At 37.7% G+C, this 17649-nt stretch overlaps 1 pseudogene; it reads left to right on the top strand.

Moving 5' to 3' along the window:
• Positions 1 to 6560: 6560 nt before the first annotated feature.
• LOC132481807 (tigger transposable element-derived protein 1-like) lies at positions 6561 to 8298 on the top strand (annotated as a pseudogene).
• Positions 8299 to 17649: the final 9351 nt, after the last annotated feature.

Below are 17649 nucleotides of genomic sequence, written 5' to 3'. Positions count from 1 at the left end.
CTTACATTTTTCTTTGGGTGTTTAGAAAATCAGCTATCATATTTAAGATGTAATATATTATACTTATCATCGATTCCTCTTTCTCTGCTCCTCACGTGGTCTTGCAATATCTGTGAGATTGAACTCTTCCTTTCATTTCCATAGTCACCATACTGGTTCATGCCCTAATGAACTCTTCCCCAGGGCTGCTGAAGTAGCCACTTAAACTGGCCTTACCCTTCTTCAGTCTCTATATAGTCAGCAGAATGGTTTTCCTCATATGTCACTTTCATCATACTGCTTGAGGACTAACAGAGTAGCCCCCACCGCCCTTTTTTCCTGCTACGTCAGAACTAAACCTGTAACCCTAGCATATGTTTCCCTCTTCCCAATTGACTCTACAACCAACCCCCTCTCTCCCTTGCTACACACAGCCCATTCTTCCAAATGCACTCTTCATCCTATTACAATACATTCTCACTGCCCACACTTCCAGTTAAGTTGGTCTCTTTAAGGCATTCTATATATATGATTTATCCATTTCCACTGTTACTTGGACTATTTCTCACATCTAAATGTCCTCCCCTTCCTAGTTACCAATTAATGCCAATCTTCTTTCTCAAGACTAAGCTCAGGACTCACTCAGGAAAGCTTCCATCACTCACATAATCTCACTACAACCACTGCCTTCTTTTCCTAAGTGTTGGCTGTACATAGAGCTAAGGATTTAATTGGTACCCATTGATACAGTCATATCATCATTAAATGACAGTCATTGTTAACATGACTAATACTTTTATACCATTTGGTAAATAGTCACTGCCACAAACCAACCCCCCTCCAAGTTCTGTTACCTACCCAATTATCCTGGCTACTCCAACCCCTCCCTCAGAACCTCCTTCCTCACCACTATGCAGCCACTACAAGGTTAACTACTAACACAGCAGCGGATTTCCAGAACCCTATGCTGGAACCTTGACTGGCGTATATTCTCATTGGTAGGCTTGTGCTACATGGGTTGCTAAGTAGTTAAAAGTACTGCCCCTGGATATAACTAATCCCTGAGTTGGGAACTCTGTTTTAGGCTATAAACTGCTTGAGGACCAGGGCCAGGACTGTGTCATATTCCTCTTTGTATCCCTCATGCTTAGAATTGTGCCTGGCAATCACCAATAAACGTTTGCTTCAAGGAAGGAAGGAGAGAAGGAAGGAAGGGAAGGAGGAAGGGAGGGAGGGGGGAGGGAGGGAAGAAGGAATGGAAACAAGGAAGGAGGAAGGGAGAAAAGAGGAGAAAAGAAATGGCCAAGACAGGTTTAGATGGCCAATGCAAACTACCTCCTTTTAACAGTGCCCAAGCTCTCCGTGACTGATGGCAAGGCTTGGTGATTTCTGCCTGATGTAACACGCTTCCTCCTCAAAGGAATCATGCCCATTTTGTTTCTCTCATTGGTCATAGCTGAGGTCATCTTTTCCAACATACGTCCCTTTCCCATCCTGCGGTTGTTGCCAGAAACCTCGGGAAATGTCTGTGCCCTATATTTGCCCCACCCTCCTTTAGTTCCATTTAGAACAAAGAGACATTCCAATCCCAATCATGGAGGGTGGTAAATATAAAATTAATATTGGTCATAAACATAGAGTAATGGTCAACACGAAGCAAGGAAAAACATTTATCCCTTCTTGACATCATTGTTTTTCCCTCCCAGCCCCCACTAGAAGGTAAGATCCCTATGTTCTGGTGTGTTCCCCATGCGCTCTCCCCATGTACACCCAGTGCCTAGAACAGTGCCTGGCATGTAGTGGAGATCCTCAATAAATACTTGTTGAATGGGTGAATGAAAGTGAAAATATATATATATATATATATATATATATATATATATATATATATATATTGAAGTTGAAAGAGAGATATGTCACAGACTGCAAGTGCTCTTGATAGGGATCCATTTCTGAATCTCCACAGACGTCTTCATCTACCTGCTTTAATTAAACATGCTCTTTCTCAAGCCTCAGCATTCAGAATATATCGAGATGTATTTTATAAACCTATTTCATAACCGTTTTTGTTTTCCAAATTTTGTCTAATAGTATTACGACACTTTTGCTTTCTACTGTATTTTCCTGGCAAATATACAGAGAAAATTTCCCTATATTCCAAATTAAATGAGTTTCTTTTGGCAAACCTATAAACCCAGTCAGCATTTATTTATAACATTTCTGTTGGTAAAATGTGTTCTAAGTTGAAAACAACACGCTTACAAACTGCTTTAGTTTCATGAGTTTCTATGTTCAGTCTGTGCTTTACTCTCAGACAATTGTTTATGGATTGTAAGTACTTTTTTCAGTTGCCTCATTAGTGGATGCTTTATCTTCCCCAGTGTTTTTAAGCTCCCCTGAAGGCAGGGATTATGTTTTTCTACTTTTGTTCACCTCTTCATGGTGCTTAGTACTGCATTGAACTCAGTAACCACTTGTTGAATGAAGGATTTTACCTAAATGCAAAATACTACATAAGGTGATAAGCCCAGAAGACAATGGATTATTATTATTATATATATATATATTTTTTTTTTTGCAAAAGAGGAAACATCAGTCATTCAATGCACTCTTCAGTATTTAGGGCCACTGCACTTGAGAGTCACGTTAGAGACCACGTTTTATTTAGGCTTGTTAATCATTCTTCCCTGTCAAATTTTTCACATGAGGTTTTTTTAAAAAAATAGCAACAATACAGGACAGTAAGTCATAATGATAAAAACGTCAGCAGCATAGGTTTAAAATATTTTGTTCTTCATTAACTATACGTTCCCTCTTCCCCTTGAATACCTCACCAGGGAGCATCATGAACTATTATGTAAAGAATTTAATTTGAGTTCAGGAGTTAGGAAGTAAGATGTTTGTACTTGTTTACTTCAGGACCTTTTCCAAATTTGGGACTAACATGTCAAAAGAGAAATGAGGAGGGAAATTTTTCATTTTTGATTAAGGAACATCAAGGAGATTTAGACTCTGTCTCATCGTAAACTGCTCCCTTCCTTCTGTGACAGTGCATTAAAAAACACCTGGGATTTTATTTCTTAACCTGAGTGATAGTTACATGGGCATTCAGTGGGTAGTTATTATTTAAACTGCACATATGTATTTTGTACAGCCTTCTGTGTATATGATGTATTTTACAATCAACGAAAAGACACCTTAAAGAAAAATCTGGTCCAAAGAAGGAAACATCAATATTTCACATTGATTCAAAATCAAGAACCAAGTATGAACGATTCCTTCTTTTTGTTAATTAGCATTCAGAAAGGAATAATGTTAACATTTGAATAGAGTGTTTAGGAAATAGTCACATTTGCATCTGAAAAGAGGTGTCCCTTGGAAAATAAAATTGGTGCTTTCAGAATTAAAAAACAAAAACCAAACGAAATAAAAAGTTTTGCCTACCTAAAAAGATTTCTTTAAAGATTGTTTCAAGGTCCACCTGAAGACTTTTGTCACATGGTTCAGCACTCCTCTGGAATCTCTGAGGTGTTACAGAATCAAAGCTGAGAGCACTCCAAAAAGTGAGACATGTAAGCTGAGAAACCCTATTCACAGTGCCTAATAGTACAAGCTGATATTTATCAGGGAAGAGATACCTTTAAAGTTTATTTACTTTCTATGATTTTACCCTCTGTGCATATGTGTGTACAATACAATTGTGGTTTTTGATGTAAATTTTTTTCTCATCAACATGATTGTAAATTTCTTGAGGACAGGGATAATCTGCTGTCTTTCACGCTCCCTGAGTGTCCTAGCTCTGTGATAGTCACCTAATACCTACGCTTGATTTGCAAATGCATTCAGGTGATATTCTGATAGCTTGTGACTCCTTTGTCTCCTCCATTTTATACTCAAAAGAATTTGTGCTGGAGAATATAAGGATCACAGTCTCCTGTCCTGTAATGCATATGATCTGGAGGCATTATAACCATTAATTGTAAGTTTTAGGGTTTTTGTACAGTGAAAATGATTGAAATATAAATGTGAAAGCATGCTGTGATCTGGAAATCTTTTAAAATAGTATTAACTCTATAAATCAATTTTGAAGATTTTCAGATATCCAGGTTAAGTTTTCGCTACTCTGACCATAAGTTTTAAAAAAAACTCACTCAACTTACTAGAACTATTGGCTTATGCCTTTTTAAAACTTCTATTACTTGAAGTGGAAATTGATTTACTATATACAATCTTTCTGTGAATTGAAAATCGAATATATTAAGATTTAATCATCTGTGATATTTTGCAATGTTACAAATTACTTCTAACACCTATACTGCAATACATCGCTAACTTTTAGATGTCATCATTCAACTTTAGCTAAGTGTTAGTTTTTCATGAGGATTGAACATGTGTGATTTATTTTTGTTTTACAATTTTAAGTTCTCGCCCATAGCAGACCATACACTCATAAGTAAAACTTTCTTGAATTCATTAGTTCTCTTCATGAAAGACCTACCTTTTAAGCTTTGTTATGCCATAATAGAACAAGTGTTTGATAATGCCCAAAATATTTATTTTTAGTAATAAGAAAGGTGTGGAAAGAACACCACACCGGAACTCAGGCGAGGTGGGTTCCAGTCCCAGTTCTGCAACTTACTAGCTGTGTGATCATTTAATCCTATATATCAGCGGTCCCCAACCTTTATGGCACCAGGGACCAGTTTCGTGGAAGACAATTTTTCCATGGATGGGATGGGTGGGTGCTTCAGGCGGTAACGCAAGCGATGGGGAGCGATGGGGAGTGGCAGATGAAGCTTCACTTGCTCACCTGCCACTCACCTCCTTCTGTGCAGCCCAGTTCCTAACAGGCCGCGGACCGGTACCAGTCTGCAGCCTGGGGGCTGGGGACTCCTGTTATATATCTTTGTTTACTCATTTGAAAAATGAGAGGTTAGGGACAAGTTTCTGAGACAGGGAGGAAGAGGACAAACATATACATCCCGATTGCTATATATTTAGATTGTTCCTTATTTTGAACCATCCACAGAGAGTAAGCTTTACCATGCGCCCTTGGAGCAACAAATCTTAACCAGTGAACACCTCGTTAACTTATTAAACACAAATTTGTTTTCATCCTCTTTTTTCATTCATTTATTTAGAAATATTTATCACAAATCAGATATGTTCCAGATATTGTTTTAGGAACTGCAAATATGGCAGTGAATAAGATAATGTCTTTAATCTTGTGGAGTTTACATTCTAGTAGGGAGTAGCCAAATAAATAAATGCATAAGAAAATAGCAGGTGGTAAAAAGTGCTGTTTAAAAAATAGAATTGTGTGATATGATAGAAAATATAACTGTGTTGGTTGATCAGAAAATGTCTCTCTCAAAGGAGAGGACATTTGTTCTGATATGCAAATGTCAAGAAGAACCGAGCCATGCAAAGATCAAAGGAAGCATTCCAGGCAGAGAAACAGAAAGTACAAGGCATAAAAGCAGGCATGAGCTTGGACTGTTGGAGGAACAGAAAGAATGCAGGGTGCTGGAGCATAGTGGGGTCAGAGCCAGGGGCCACATCAGGGAGGGGATTGTAGGTTTGGGTAAGGAGTCTGGAATTCTTTCTAGATAAACTGGGCAGCCATTGGAGAGGCTTTAGCTGAAGAGTGACATTATCTGATTTATGTTTTAAAGCGGACACCACACCACTGTCACTTGGATTGATGGTGGTCAAAAGTGGCAGCTGACAGACTAGCTAGGAGAATTTTGTAGTGCTCCAGATAAAGGTGGGTAAAACAGTGTTGATAGTAGTGGAGGTAGAGATAAATGAACAAAGTTGGGATATATTGATATTTCGGAGGTAAAGTCTACAGAAGTTGCAGAGGGATTGGATTTAGAGTATGAGGGACAGGGATGAATCAAAGATAACTCCTAGGTGTTTGGCGTGAACAAGTTTAGTGGAGTTATTATGAACTTAAACAGTTTTACAGAAAATAGAACCCATTGAACATTAAACTCTATAGGATTTCATTTCTTTTTCCATCTCTTAGTATAGCCTCATATGATTTTACTTAACTGTAATAAGCGAAGCAGGAAGTTTGAACAGTTTGATGTTATTTTCAACTTAACGTTATTTTCAGCATGACTATATCATTCTCATACGTTCCCCTGTTTTATAGATACACCTTGTTTTATTGCACTTTATTTTATTGAGCTTCACAGATTCTGCGTTTTTGTTTTTAAAAAATTGAAGGTTTGTGGCAACCCTGCATCAAGCAGTCTATCAGTGCCGATTTTCCAGCCGCATTTGCCCACTTCTTGTCTCTGTGTCACATTTTGGTAATTCTCACAATGTTTCAAACTTCATTATTATTATATTTGTTATGATGATCTGAGATAAGTGATCTTTGATGTTACTATTGTAATTGTTTTGGGGTCCATGAACCGTGCCCATGTGAGCTGACAAACCTAATTTATAAATGTTCTGTGTGTTCTGATTGCTCTACTGACTGGCTGTTCCCCCATCCCTCTCCTTCCTCTCGGGCCTTTCTATTCCCTGAGACAGAACAATATTGAAATTGGACCAATTAATAATCCTACATGTCCTCTAAGTGTTCAAATTAAAGGAAGAGTTGCACATTTCTCACATTAAATCAAAAGCTAGAAATGATTAAGCTTAGTGAGGAAGGCAGGTCGAAAGCTGAGATAGACCATAAGGTAGGCCTCTTCACGAGGCAGTTAGCTAAGTTGTGAATGCAAAGGAAAGTTCTTGAAGGGAATTAAAAGTACTAACTTTGGTGAACACACAAAACAGGCTTTTTGCTGATGTGGAGAAAGTTGTAGTGGTCTGGGTAGAAGATCAAGCCAGCCACAGCATTCCCTTAAGCCAAAGCTCAATCCAGAGCAAGGCCCTAACTCTCTACAATTCCACAAAGGCTGAGAGAGGTGAGGAAGCTGCAGAAGAAAATTTTGAAGCCAAAAGAGGTTGGTTCATGAGGTTTAAGGAAAGAAGCCATCTCCATAACATAAAAGTGCAAGGTGAAGCAGTGAGTGCTGATATAGAAGCTGCAAGTTATCCAGATCTAGCTAAGATCATTAGTGAAGGTGGCTGCTCTAAGCAACAGATTTTCAGTGTAGGCAAAACAGTCTAATATTAGAAGAAGATGCCATCTAGGACTTTCATAGCTACAGAGGAGAAGTCAATGCCTGGCTTGAAAGCTTCAAAGGACAGGATGACTCTTAGGGGCTAGTGCAGCTGGTGACTTTAAGTTGAAGCCAGTGCTCACTTACCATTCTGAAAATCCTGGGGCCCTTAAGAATTCTACTAAATCAACACAGTCTGTGCTCTATAAATGGAAGAACAAAGCCCAGATGACAGCACATATGTTTACAACATGGTTTACTAAATATTTTAGGCCCACTGCTGAGACCTACTGCTCAGAAAAAAAGATTCCTTTCAAAATATTACTGCTCATTGACAATGTATCTGGTCACCCAAGAGCTCTGATAGAGATGTGCAATGAGATTCATGCTGTTTTCATGCCTGCTAACACAACACCCATTCTGCAGCTCATGGATCAAGGAGTCGTTTCAACTTTCAAGTCTTTTTATTTAAGAAATACATGTCCTAAGGCTATAGCTGCCATAGATAGTGATTCCTTTCATGGATCCAGGCAAAGTAAACTGAAAGCCTTCTGGGAAGGATTCACCATTCTAGATACAATTAAGAATATTTGTGATTTGTGGGAAGAGGTCAAAACATCAACATTCACGTGAGTTTGAAGGAAGTTGATTCTAATCGTCATGGATGACTTTGAGGGGTTCAAGACTTCAGTGGAGGAAGTAACTGCAGATGTGGTGGAAATAGCAAGAGAACTAGAATTAGAAGTGGTGTTTTAAGATGTGAGTGAATTGCTGCAGTGTCATTATAAAACTTAAATGGATGAGGAGTTGCTTCTTATGGATGAGCAAAGAAAGTGTTTTCTTAGGACTGAATCTACTCATGGTGAAGATGCTGTGAAGATTGTTGAAATGAAAGCAAAGGATTTAGAATATTACATAAACTTAGTTGATAAAGCAGTGGCAGGTCTTGAGAGGATTTGACTTCCAATTTTGAAAGAAGTTCTGTGGGTAAAATGCTATTAAACAGCATTGCATGCTAAAGAGACACCGTTCATGAAAGGAAGAGTCAATTGATGTGGCAAAATTCATTATTGTCTTATTTTAAGAAACTGCCACGGCCACCTTAAACTTCAGCAAACACCACCCTGATCAGTCAGCAGCATCAACATCAAGACAAGACCCTCCAACAGCAAAAAGATTATGACTGGCTAAAGGCTCAGATGATTGTTAGCATTTTTTAACAGTAAAGTATTTTTTCACTAAGGTATTTAAATTGTTTTTTAAGACACAATAATGGACTACAGTATAGTGTAAACATAACTTTTATATGCACTGGAAAACCAAAAATATTGTGTGACTCGCTTTGTTGCAATATTTGCTTTATTGTGGTAGTCTGGAACTGAACTCGCAATATCTCTAAGGTATGCCTGTATTCCTGTTATCACCCCAACCTTAAAATATATATTTGTAAAAACACTGCCACTTTAAATCAGGGGCCCATTCCATACTACTTTTCCAGGTCTGCTTTTCATCTTTATCAAACATTTATTAAACACCTTTACTTACTAGGTAACTAACCACATATTTTATTTAAAAACTTTATAAAAAATACTGTGCAACTCTGGAGGAGGTTAGGTACATAAGCACCTGAAAGCAATTGAGGAAATTTTGTCCTACTTAGTTGCAAGTACAGTATTAAGCCACTTTATGACTAATGCTGTCATACACGATATGAATGATGGTTGTAGTTATCTTCATGTTTGGCTAGTGTTATAGGGCTCTGTTGCACAAAACGAGTACACATACAGAGATGGTTCACACCTTTATGATAATCCTTTTTTCAGATTATAGTGGTGTTATGCTGGAACCTTTGTTTGGAAACAGTCATTCAATCTCTGATAGCTACAGAAAACAAACTTATGTGCCTTCTGTTGCTATTATTTATCAGCAGAAAATAGAATGCTACATTGTTTGAAGTTTGTCTTTTTAAAATTCAGAATGCCCTTGAAATGCTTCTGTTCTTCTTGCTTATTATTTCCTTTCTGAAGATCACTATTCCTGCTTTCATCCATTCTTCTCATTTACTTTGCAAAGATTCTATCTCATAGAAGACACTAATGAAAAACTCCAAAAGGCTCTCAGGCTCTTTATAGTAGTCTGTGATTTATAGTCATGAAAAAGATGGAATGCCAAATTCTAATGCTTCTGTTTAATCTGGAACTACAGTCAGCCCTCCATATCCACAGGTACTTCATCCATGGATTCAACCAACTGCAGATTGAAAATAGTCAAAGAAAATTCCAGAATGTTCCCAAAAGCAAAACTTGAATTTGCCAAGCACTGGCAACGATTTACTTAGTATTTACATTGTATTTACAGCTATTCACACAGCATTTACATTGAATTAGGTATTATAAGTAATCTAGGGATGATTTGAAGTATATGGGAGGATGTGCATCGGTTATATGCAAATACTACATTCATTTTATATAAAGACTTGAGCATCCACAGATTTTGGTATCCTTGGAGCTCTTGGAATCAATCGCCTATGAATGCAGAGGGATGTCTGTATACTTAAGTTGTAGAATGCTGGCAGGGTTATGTTTTTGTTCTTGTTCTTGTTGCATTTGGGCACATGACTTAAAAAATAAATATCTTTACAAAGCTTGTTATAAAAACAGCTATGCTCTTCCCCCATTTTCTCCTCTCTAGAGGCAGCCATATTTAATCTTTATATCTTAACTTTAAAAAAGAAAATTTTAATAGATCTTTATTGTAGTATAATTGCTTTACAGTACTGTGTTTGTTAGTTGATGGGGAACAATAAAACGAATCAGCCGTATGTATACACATGTCCCCATATCCCCTCCCTCTTGAGCCTCCCTCCCATCCTACCTATCCCACTCCTCTAGGTCATCACAAAGCACTGAGCTGATCTCCCTGTGCTATGCTGCTGCTTCCCACCTGCCAACTATTTTACATTTGGTAGTGTATATATGTCAATGCTACTCTCACTTCATCCCAGCTTTGCCCTCCCACCCCATGTCCTCAAGTCCATTTTCTATGTCTACCTCTTTATTCCTGCCCTGCAACTAGGTTCATCAGTACCATTTTTTTTTATATTCCATATATACATGTGTTAGCATACGGAATTTGTTTTTCTCTTTCTGACTTACTTCACCCTGTATGACAGACTCTAGGTCCATCCACCTCACTATACCTCACTACAAATAACTCAATTTTGTTTCTTTTTATGGCTGAGTAATATTCCATTGTATATATGTGCCACATCCTCTTTATCTATTCATCTGTTGATGGACACTTAGGTTGCTTCCATGTCCTGGCTATTGTAAATAGTGCTGCAAAGAACATTGTGGTACATGTCTCTTCTTGAATTATGGTTTTCTCAGGGTATATGCCCAGTAGTGGGATTGCTGGGTCATATGGTAGCTATTTTTAGTTTTTAAAGGAACCTCCATACTGTTTTCCATAGTGGTTGTATCAACTTACATTCCCATCAACAGTGCAGGTGGGTTCCCTTTTCACCACACCCTTTCCAGCATTTACTGTTTCTAGATTTTTTGATAATGGCCATTCTGACCAGCTTGAGGTGGTATCTCATTGTAGTTTTGATTTGCATTTCTCTAATAATTAGTGATGTTGAGCACCTTTTCATGTGCCTCTTGGCCATCTGTATGTCCTTGTTTTTATTTCCGTTACTCAAGGAGGTGGGTCAAAAAAGATCTTGCTGTGGTTCATGTCAAAGAGTGTTTTTCCTATGTTTTCCTCTAAGAGTTTTATAGTGTCTGGTCTTACATTTAAGTCTTTAATGCATTTGGAGTTTATTTTTGTCTATGGTGTTAGGGAGTGTTCTAATTTCATTCTTTTACATGTAGCTGTCCAGTTTTCCCAGCACCACTTATTGAAGAGGCTGTCTTTTCTCCATTGTATGTTCTTGCCTCCTTTGTCATAAATTAGGTGTCCATATGTGAGTGGGTGTATCTCTGGGCATTTTGTCTTGTACCATTGATTTATATTTGGGTTTTTATGCCAGTACCATACTGTCTTGATTACTGTAGCTTTGTGGTATAGTTTGAAATTGGGGAGCCTGATTCCTCCAACTCTGTTTTTCTTTCTCAAGAAATAATACTTCATATTTTTTTGCCATCCCCATTTGTTGTTTTTAATGAGTGGGATTGTGCTCCTGTTTTACTGGTTGTTTGGCCTGAGGCTTCAGACACTTGGGTTTGTAGGCTATTGGGTGGATCTGGGTCTTGGTACTGAGATGAGGAACTCCATGAGACCTCACTCTGATGAATATTCATTCCCTGGGGTCTGAAGTTCTCTGTTAGTCCAGTGGTTTGGAATCAGAGCTCCCACTGCAGGAGTTTTGGCCAAACCCAGGCTCATGAACCAAGATCCCGCAAGCTGCCTTGGGTGGCAAAAACAAAAAATCCCAACAATAGCAAAGTAAAAAGTAAAATTAGACTAGAAAACTAAGAGATATGTTAGGAAGAATATAAAAATAAAAATATAGATGGATGAACAACAGGAAGGTACATCAGTACCACAATAGTAAAAAAGAGGGGAAGAGAAAAGAAAAAAAAAGTAAAGAAAAAGGTGGGGGGGGGAAGGCCTTGCCTGTGGAGGGCAGGGCCTAAGCAAGGGCAAGGTTTGGGTGGTGGGCCGGGCCAATGCTCAGGACCCACAGGACTGGAAAAGGCTCTGTGGGCTGTGGGGGGTGGCGCTTAGGCTCAAGAAACAGAAAAAGTAGGAATGGCTAGGCAGCAGGTGGCAAGGACAGATTTTTCAGATCAGAAGGATGGTGAACTTTCATTAAAGGTGAAACAGTCACCTAGGATATCTTGGAAGTCAGGCCACATGCTGCTGACTGAACCTGCAGTGTTACAGGAAATGATTTTTTAAATTCAGTATATTAGTAGGTCTTTTGCTTTGTGTTGCTTTTAGCTACTGTGTTGTCTTCCAAGGGAGACAATGCAGTCCAGAGATAGACAAAAGGAGGCATGTTATGCTCATGGTTTATAACCTAATTTTCTAAGATTCCTATAATTTGCATAACTTTCAGGGTTAAAACACACCAACCACTTTAAATATTCCAAAAGAAATCAGTGATAATCAATAAGACAATACTAGCAAGAGAGAAAATTTTGGCCCAAAGTATTTTTCAGGAAACTCCACTTAAGCATTCTCTTTCCTGACAATGGGATCCAGCAAAAATCAAAGAGAACTTCCTTCCCACTCAAATTTATTTTTAGATGACCTCCAGGTATCCACCATTGCATTGAGATAGTCAGGCAAAGCACAGAAGCAAAAACAAACAAACAAACAAACAGACAAACAGAGAAAGGATTAAAAACTAAGTCTAGAGAAGATCTTTGTGCTTACTCCCTCATGACACTGACAAGAAGTAATGAGACTAGAAGCCTGTAGGCTTTCTTTGTGGTTTTTTATTTGCTTGTTTCCCAGGTTTTTTGAGATATAATTGACATATAACATTGTATAAGTTTAAGGTATACAATGTGTTGATTTGATACGCTTGTATATGACAATATGGTTACCTTATAACTAGCTGACACCTCCGTCACATCACATAGTTAACCATTTCTTTTTTTGTGGTAAAAAACACTTAAGATCTACTCTCTTGGCAACTTTGAAGTCTATAATACAATATCGTTAACTATATTCACAATGCTGTGTATTAGATCCCCAGAACTTATTCATCTTCTAACTGGAAGTTTGTACCCTTCAACATCTCCCCATTTCTCCCACACCCCAGCCCCTACTAATCATCATCCTACTCTCTGTTTCTATGAGTTTGGCTGTTTTAGATTCCACATATAAGTGAAAACATACAGTATTTGTCTTTCTCTGTCTGATTTATTTCACTTAGCATAATACCCTCCAACTCCATCCATGTTGTTGCAAATGGCAACACTTCATTCTTTTCTTTGCCTGAGTAATATTCCATTGTGTGTGTGTGTGTGTGTGTGTGTGTATATACACACACACACCCAACTTCTTCTTTATCCATTTGTCTGTTGATGAACACTTAGGTTGCTTCCATATATTGACTATTGTAATTAGTTCTGCCATGAACACTGGGGTGTGTGTTATCTTTTCAGATTAGTATTTTCATTTACTTCAGATACGTATCAAGGAGTGGAATTGCTGGATCATATGGTAGTTTTTTGAAGAACCTCCATAATGTTCTCCAAGGTGACTGTACCAATTTACATTCCCACCAACAGTGTATTAGGGTTCTATTTTCTCCACATCCTCACCAACATTTACTATTCATTGTCTTTATGAGGATAGCCATTCTGACAGCTGTGAAGTGATATCTCATTAGGGATTTGAATTTCTCTAAGGATTAGTGATGTTGAGCATCTTTTCATGGCCTGTTGGACATCTGTATGTTTTCTTTGGAAAAATGTCTGTTCAGGTCTTCTGCCCATTTTTTACTTGGGTTGTTTCCTTTTTTGGTATTGAGGAAGAGCTCTTTATATATTTTGGATATTAGTCCCTTATCAGACATATCATTTGCAAATGTATTCTCCCATTCAGTAGGCTGTCTTTTCATTTTGTCAGTAGTTTCCTTTGCTGTACAAAAACTTTTAATTTTAGTTAGGTACCATTTGTTTATTTTTGCTTTTGTTTCCCTACCCTGAGGAGACAGACCCCCCAAAAATATTGCTAAGACTTAGTCAGAGTGTACTGCCTGTTTTCTTCTAGGAATTTTATGGTTTCCAATCATAAATTTAGATCTTTAATCCGTTTTGAGTTTATTTTTGTATATGGTGTGAGAAAATGTTCCAATTTCTTTCTTTTACATGTAGCTGTCCAGTTTTCCCAACACCACTTATTGAAGAGATTGCCTTTTCCCCATTGTATATTTCGGCCTCCTTTGTCATAGATTAGTTGACCATATGTGTATAAATTTATTTCTGGGCTCTCTATTCTGTTCCACTGATCTATGTGTCTGTTTTTGTACCAGTACCATACTGTCTTGATTACTGTAGCTTTGTAGTATAGCCTGAAGTGCAGGAGCCTGATTCCTGCAGCTCCGTTTTTCTTTCTCAAGATTGCTTTGGCTATTCAGGGTCTTTTGTGTTTCCATACAAATTGTAAAAGAATCCACAAACCAAGACGTCAAAAGCATGTGAAACGATGGCACCAAAAATACCATAAAATACTAGTTATAACTCAAATTATGTGCAGGATTAGCATGTTGAAAACTACAAAAGACTGATGAAATGCAGTCGTAAAGAAGTGGAGAAATATGCTATGTTCATGGATTGGAAGACTCAATATTTTTCATATGCCATACTCCCTAATCCTGTGATTCAATGCAATCCCAATCAAAATGCTAGCAGGATGTTTTATACATACCAGCTTGTCAGTTTCTTATAAAATTAAGTATACACTTACCATAAAACCCAGCAATCCCACTCCTAGGTATTTAGCCACAAGAATGAAGACTTAAGAAAGCACACTTAGAGAAATGCAAATCAAAACTACAATGAGATATCATCTCACACTGGTCAGAATGGCCATCATCAAAAAATCTAGAAACAATAAATGCTGGAGAGGGTGTGGAGAAAAGGGAACCCTCTTGCAGTGTTGGTGGGAGTGTAAATTGATACAGCCACTATGGAGAACAGTATGGAGGTTCCTTAAAAAAATAAAAATAGAACTATCATACGACCCAGCAATCCCACTACTGGGCATATACCCTGAGAAAACCATAATTCCAAAAGAGTCATGTACCATAATGTTCATTGCAGCTCTATTTACAATAGCCAGAACATGGAAGCAACCTAAGTGTCCATCATCAGATGAATGGATAAAGAAGATGTGGCACATATATACAATGGAATATTACTCAGCCATAAAATGAAACAAAATTGAGATATTTGTACTGAGGTGGATGGACCTAGAGTCTGTCATACAGAGTGAAGTAAGTCAGAAAGAGAAAAATAAATACTGTATGCTAACACATATATATGGAATCTAAGAAAAAAAAGGTCATGAAGAACCTAGGTGTAAGATGGGAATAAAGACGCAGACCTACTAGAGAATGGACTTGAGGATATGGGGGAAGGGTAAGCTGTGACAAAGTGAGAGAGTGGCAGGGACATATATACACTACCAAACGTAAAATAGATAGCTAGTGGGAATCAGCCACATAGCACAGGGAGATCAGCTCGGTGCTTTGTGACCACATAGAGTGGTGGGATAGGGAGGGTGGGAGGGAGGGAAATGCAAGAGGGAAGAGATATGGGAACATATGTATATGTATAACTGACTCACTTTGTTATAAAGCAGAAACTAACACACCATTGTAAAGCAATTATACTCCAATAAAGATGTTAAAAAAAGAAGAAAGCACACACAGATTTGTATGTCAATGTTCATAGCAGTTTATTTTTCATGATCACCCCCAACTGGAAACAACCCAAATATCCTTCAGTTGCTAAGTAAAGAAACAAAAAGCTTTGTTTCATCTGTACAATGGAATACACTTCAACAATAAAAGATAATTAACTACTGATACAAGCATCAGCATGCATACATTATGCTAAGCCAAAGAAACTAGACTGAAAGTCTACATATTTTGTAATTCCACTTGTATGAATCCTGGAAAAGGAAAACAATAGATACAGAGAACAAATCAGTGGTTGCCAGGGGCTGGGGTTGGGAAGAAGTGTTGACTACAAACAGGTAACATAAGGCTAGATTGTGGTGATGGTTGCATAGCTACATGTGTAATTAGAACCATACATAAATGTTCAATAAAAAGAATGAATTTTACTGTACATAAACTATACCTCAGTAAAGAACTATGAAGGAAATGGAACTAAAAATAACCTATGACATTTTAGCCTCCCTCCTGTGCTCCCAGGAAGTGAACTGTAAAAGCCTTCCATCCCCCAAAGAAGGGCATACTATTCTCCTAAGATTCACTTCCTATATACTTCAAAGGGTAGACCTGCAGAATATGAAGGAAATAGATAGGAGAATTGTCACCATAGGACTTCCAGAGGAACTTACCTCACTGCTAAGGGAGGGAAAGAATCATCACAATCATGTTTAGAAGGATTCAATGATTGCTACAGGGCAGTGATTACCACATGTTCTCATTCTTACTTTCTTTGAATGGAAGATTTTATTGCATTTTATTTTTTCCTTACCCCACCATTTTGTATTGGCTGTTTTGGGTGTAGGGTAGGGAGAGGAAGGTAACTTGTCATTTACACGAAGCTGAATCTATAGCCTATTTAAAACACTGTATGGTCTGTTTACTACAAGTTAATCTCTTCTATTTGTTTTGGTTGCTGTCTTTCATAAGAAAATGTTATCAGGTTATCATTTGTTGTCTGTTCATTTTAAAGATTGTGGAACTAAAATGTTGCTTGGGGACTTCTGCTTCTGGTAATTGCAGATTTGGTAAATTGGACTAACCTTCCCACTGAAGATAACTGCAAAAAAAAGAACTAATCTTTCCTGAAATCTTCAGTGTATCAGAGAATAAACAAGGTAGTGAAGAAACATTGGACTTGGATCAAAGAAGATGGGAATCCAGAAATGTGAGCTATCCTTTTGGAACTGCTCTTCCCCTTGGATGTTGTCAATTCTGTAAGACATAGCAAAGATACAAAGCAGAAATGCTGAAAGACTCTTGAGTCTAGAGGGGCAAAAGAGTCCATGATCTGCTAAGAGGCAGGAGGCCTGGGTAATCCCATATGTTTTGGATTGGAGCCCTGAAGGATCTGCCATAGAAGTAAGGGTAACCTTGAAGTAGGTTAACTTTTGCAGGGATTGCAGCTTCAATCCAGCTTCAAATCATATTTGTCTCTGAATTTGTAGTATAGGGATTCTATATTGTTATTTCCCGCAGGTGCTTGGCAAAAAGCTAATGTAAATTTTCTCTGGAGGATAATAACATTATCTTAAATTTCAAATTATTTCTATAAACAAATTTTATTTAGAATGTTTAATATACAATAAAATCACACCAAGAGACAAAACAATATGAACAAGAACCAGCAGAGAAAATAATCAATAGCAACATATGCATGGGGAATCCCGAAATATGAAGTATCACACAAATTTTAAAATAACTATGTTTACCATGCTCAAGGGGCTATAAGACTACATTGAAGTTTTTGGCAAGATACTAAAAAGTATTTTTAAAAAGACATGAGGGATTTGAAAAACAACAAAATGGATATTTTAGAATTGGAAAATTATGGTAACTGAAATTAAAAATTTGGTGGATGTGTTTTTTGTTTTAGCATCTTTATTGGAGTATAATTGCTTTACAATGGTGTGTTAGTTTCTGCTTTATAACAAAGTGAATCAGTTATACATATACATATGTTCCCATATCCCATATGTGTTCCCAGTTATACATATACATATGTTCCCTCTTGCGTCTCCCTCCCTCCCACCCTCCCTATCCCAGCCCTCTAGGTGGTCACAAAGCACCGAGCTGATCTCCCTGTGCTATGCAGCTGCTTCCCACTAGCTATCTATTTTACGTTTG

This window comes from Mesoplodon densirostris, chromosome X (assembly GCF_025265405.1).
Source record: "Mesoplodon densirostris isolate mMesDen1 chromosome X, mMesDen1 primary haplotype, whole genome shotgun sequence".
Taxonomy (NCBI): domain Eukaryota; kingdom Metazoa; phylum Chordata; class Mammalia; order Artiodactyla; family Ziphiidae; genus Mesoplodon; species Mesoplodon densirostris.
This window is presented reverse-complemented; position numbering and strand designations above follow the sequence as displayed.